Raw genomic sequence first — 4,786 nt, forward strand, 5'->3', positions numbered from 1 at the left:
TTTTTTTTTTGAATATTAATACTTATTAAGGAACTAGTATTTTATATGCGCGATGCGCAAAAAATATATGCCCAATATTAAAATTAAATATTAAAATCTTAGTTATATTATTTTTTAAAAAAAATAAGTGTGTGTGTGTGTATGTGTGTGTGTGTGTGTGTGTGTGTATATATATATATATATATATATATATATATATATATATATATATATATATATATATATATATATATAATTGTATAATTCATATTAATATTTTTGAGGTAAAAATTATAGAATGATAAATTACTATATTACTATATATAACTATGGTAGCATTTTAATTAAAACCTAAATGAATTAAAACTTACCATTGAAGGATGTAAGAAAAAATTATTGTGTATGCATGTACATAGTAATAATAGTGTGGAAAGATAACAGAAGTTATAACGGCAGGGATATTTTTGTCCAAAAAATTATGTAGTACAACTTTTATAGCATAAGGTACAAAAAAATTTAACAGAAAAAAAGGGACAAAAATCAAGGGTATAACTTGGATTGGAACTTATTATATTTTTAGATAATAATAATCACTCAATAGAAAATAAATAATAATCAGTAATACTTATTAAGAAATAATAATAATCAGTCAATTAGAAAATTATAATACTTATTAAAGAATAATAATCACTAACACTTATTAAGGAATATAATAATCAATATATGCCATCCATCAATATATATATATATATATATATATATATATATATATATATATATATATATATATATATATTGGATCATATGAGAACAAGTCTTTAGAAGAAAACTAAGAACCAATCTCAACCTTACATATAGAAAAATTGGAATTAAAGATTACATATTTAAGTGTTCAAGTTTGCATAGTGAAGTTTATGATAATAACGAAAATGTTACTATATTTTTAAAAAATGTTATTAGAATCATCAAATTTTTATAGATGTAAAGCGGGGATTTGTTCTGAGTCTTCTCATTGTTTAGATGGGTTCAAATCAACAACCGAAAGTTAATGAAAAAGGGAAAAAATGTGGTGCATTTCAGTAATTTCTAGTAATGGCTGTTGCATTAAGATATGCTTGATGCATGGTGCTTTGAGCTCAAATGCATCCATCGTCAAATATTTTCATGTGTACAATAGACAAGTACTTTGTTGTGCACCACAGGCCACTAATCAGTGCACCATGGACTAGCACTTAACGCAATACAGAAATATACTTGGTGCAAGAAATTACAAAAATATCATCACGTTTTTCCATTTTCATAGGTTTGTTGCCGTTGAGCTGAGCTCATCCAATGAACTTGATTTGTCCGCACAATATTATTTTTATGTACAATATGGTGGCAATTATTATTGTGTGGACCATGGTCCACACAAGTTGTGTAGACCATATTTTGTATATTGTAAAATAATGTACATCCAGTACAAAAATAATGTACATTCAATACAAAAATAATGTACATTATATTCAGGGGATGCACATTATTTTTGTACTGAGTGTACATTATATTGTATAATGTACATACAGACATACAGTACAAAAATAATGATTGTATAATATACATACAGTACAAAAATAATATACATTTAATATATTAAAAATGTACTTTTTGTTATGATCCACATAACACCATATGGTCCATTATATAATTTGCTATCCTCGGGGCATTAGACTCACATACACTTGCAGCACAATTTCTCTAATACAAGAAAAGAGAGAAAAGCCCACAAAAATGGCGAACAAAATGAAGGATTGCCATGTCCTTTTAGTGATGTATCCGGCACAAGGCCAAATTAATCCTTGTCTACAATTCGCAAAGCGCCTTGTGAAATTGGGCGTTAAGATCACCTTCATGACAAGTGTCTCCGCTATCAATCGCATGCCGGAACCGCCGTCCATAGAGGGGGTAGACTTCGCTTCCTTTTCCGACGGATACGATGCTGGGTTTAAGGGCTCCATGGAAGATGAGTATCCCCACTTCTATGCTTCCTTAAAGGCTAGAGGCTCCAAAGCCGTGGCAGACCTCATCACGGCTAAACGGGAAGAAGGTTCCCTATTCTCTCGAGTTATCTACACCACGGTTATGCCGTGGGTCGGCGAAGTGGCGGCCATTCTTCAAGTTCCCAGCACACTTCTTTGGGTTCAAGCCGCTACCATTTTCGACATTTTTTACTACTATTTCACTGGGTACGAGGAAAGTTTCAGAAGTTGCACTGGGAAGAATGATAATGGAGGGGTTGAGCTTGCAGGGTTGATGCCGCTCAGCGCAAGGGAGTTCCCTTCCTTTTTGCTTGCCGAAGAAGGTTCTAACACCACGGGTTTTATGATAGCACAAATCATGAAAGACCATGTTGAGCTGATTAAGAAAGAAGAGCGCCCCAAGGTTCTTGTGAACACTTTTGATGCGTTGGAGTTTGATGCTTTGAGGGTTATAGAGAAGGTTGGATTGATAGGAATTGGCCCCTTATTGGCTCCTCCTGCGGCCTACTTGGACGGGGTAGATCCTTGTGACAAGAGAGAAAAGTGTGATGGTTATGTCGAGTGGTTGGATTCCCAGGCTAAAGGTAGTGTGATTTATGTAGCGTTTGGTAGCTACTCCGATGTACCAAATCAAATGATGGAAGAGATTGCACGAGGACTAGTTCAAACGGGACGACCATATTTGTGGGTAATGAGGGAGGGAGGGAATGGCGAAAAGCCGGAGGAGAAGTTGAGTTGCAAGGAGGAGGTGGAAAAACAAGGGAAAATAGTGCGTTGGTGCTCACAAGTTAGGTTTTACAACATTTCAGCGTGGGGTGTTTCGTGAGTCATTGTGGATGGAATTCAACTCTAGAGGCTCTGACATATGGGGTTCCTATTGTGGGGTGCCCGCTTTGGACCGATCAAGGGTGTAACTCTAAACTCATACAAGATGTTTGGAAGAGTGGGATTAGAGTGAATGTCAATGTGGAAGGCATCGTTGAGGCTAATGAATTGAAGAGGTGTATAGAATGCATAATGGGAGAAGGGGAGACAGCACAAGGGTTGAGAAATAATGCTACAAAATTCAAGGCTTTGGCTAAGGAAGCAATGAGGGAAGATGGCTCATGTAATGTCAATCTCAAGGCATATGTGGGGGAGGTGCTTCTTGGTCTTGTGTGAGAATAATATCTTATGTTTAGAATGTAGTGGTTCTATTTGACTGAATTTATTTAGGAGCATCTTATTTTAAGTTTCAAAATAAACTTGTAGTTTAAAATAAATGACATCTATTATTTATTTCAATTAAAATTCTTTTCTCTTTTCCTTTATCCGCAATTTTCACCGTAATTGTCCTAGTTAGGAATAGTGTTGTCATTTTTAGTAAAAATAGTTTTGTCGACCTTTTTGATATATATTATTACAGATATGAAACTGATCCACATAAAGCACTAAAGTTTTGTCCACATTTTACAATGTTTTGTTTGGATCATCAAAATGGAAATGGTTTTGTTTTTCTTCTCTTTAAAATTTTATATTTCTATTCAAGTATTCGACTATTATTTTTTATAAAGATGTCTTTTTTAGTATTTTTACATTTATCAACTTATTAAAAAGTTAATTTTACCAAACACTTTTAACCATAACAGCTAGCTTAACAACTCTTTAATTTTCAGCTTCTAGTTTATAGCTGACGGTAATAACGTTATCGGTAAATAATAATATAACAATGCTATAAGAGAATACGATAGTTGTATTGCTTTTGTCTCAGTATAGAAAGTACAATGTGTCCCCTGCTCAGCTGAGGGAAGTTCTATTTATGCTAGGTCCTAACGGTAACAACATGAAGAGTCATCATTGGGGAGCTGAGCTAACGGCAAGAATATGAAGAGTCATGAATGAGGCGTTGAGGCTTTAACTCTCTCTCATCAAAGGTGGCATCAATGGTGGCTTCAAAGACAATAAAGGTGACACCTGTTGGAATTCCTAACAGTTGGAATTATGCCCGTTGGGTTCCCATGTGATGCTGAGTCAATGCCCATTTGTGATCTGGGTCGGGTGCCAGCCCTATTATCCTGTCACCAGTCCCCCCTACTCCTGAGGCAACGGATGTGATTGAGTTGACTTGGGAGTAAAGCCGAATTTGCTTGATATCGTGCGGAATCCCGATTGATCCCGAGTATGTGATTTTATTTTCAAAATCACACATGATTTTTTTTTTTTTTTTATGCTCGCCGAGACGGGCTACGGCTTAGGCTGGCCGAGGTGCGTGCCTCTGGCCGAGGCGTCGCCTCAACCGAGCGTGGCTGAGGCGTCGCCTCGACTTATCGTGGCCGAGGCGTCGCCTCGACCAATCGTGGCCGAGGCGTGCGCTTCGGCTGATCGGGGCGAGGCGTAGCCTCGACCGATCATGTTTTTTTTTTTTTTTTTTTTTTTTTTTTTTTTTTTTTTGCCGAGACGGACTTCGGCGTTGGCCGAGGCGGGCGCCTCGGCCAACCCCTCGACTGATCGTGGCCGAGGCGTCGCCTAGACCAATCGTGGCCGAGGCGTGCGCCTCGGCTGACCGTGGCCGAGGCGTCGCCTCGACCGACCGTGGCCGAGGCGTCGCCTCGACCGATCGTGGCCGAGGCGTCGCCTCGACCGATCGTGGCCGAGGCGTCGCCTCGACCGACCGTTGCCGAGGCGTGCGCCTCGGCTGACCATGGCTGAGGCGTGGCCTCGACCGATCGTGGCTGAGGCGTGGCCTCGACCGATCGTGGCCGAGGCGTGGCCTCGACCGATTGTGGCCAAGGCGTGCGCTTCGGCTGATC

At 38.5% G+C, this 4,786-nt stretch overlaps 1 pseudogene; it reads left to right on the forward strand.

Moving 5' to 3' along the window:
• Positions 1-1,700: 1,700 nt before the first annotated feature.
• LOC109175992 lies at positions 1,701-3,207 on the forward strand (annotated as a pseudogene).
• Positions 3,208-4,786: the final 1,579 nt, after the last annotated feature.

Source organism: Ipomoea nil, unplaced genomic scaffold (assembly GCF_001879475.1).
Source record: "Ipomoea nil cultivar Tokyo-kokei standard unplaced genomic scaffold, Asagao_1.1 scaffold0688, whole genome shotgun sequence".
NCBI lineage: Eukaryota > Viridiplantae > Streptophyta > Magnoliopsida > Solanales > Convolvulaceae > Ipomoea > Ipomoea nil.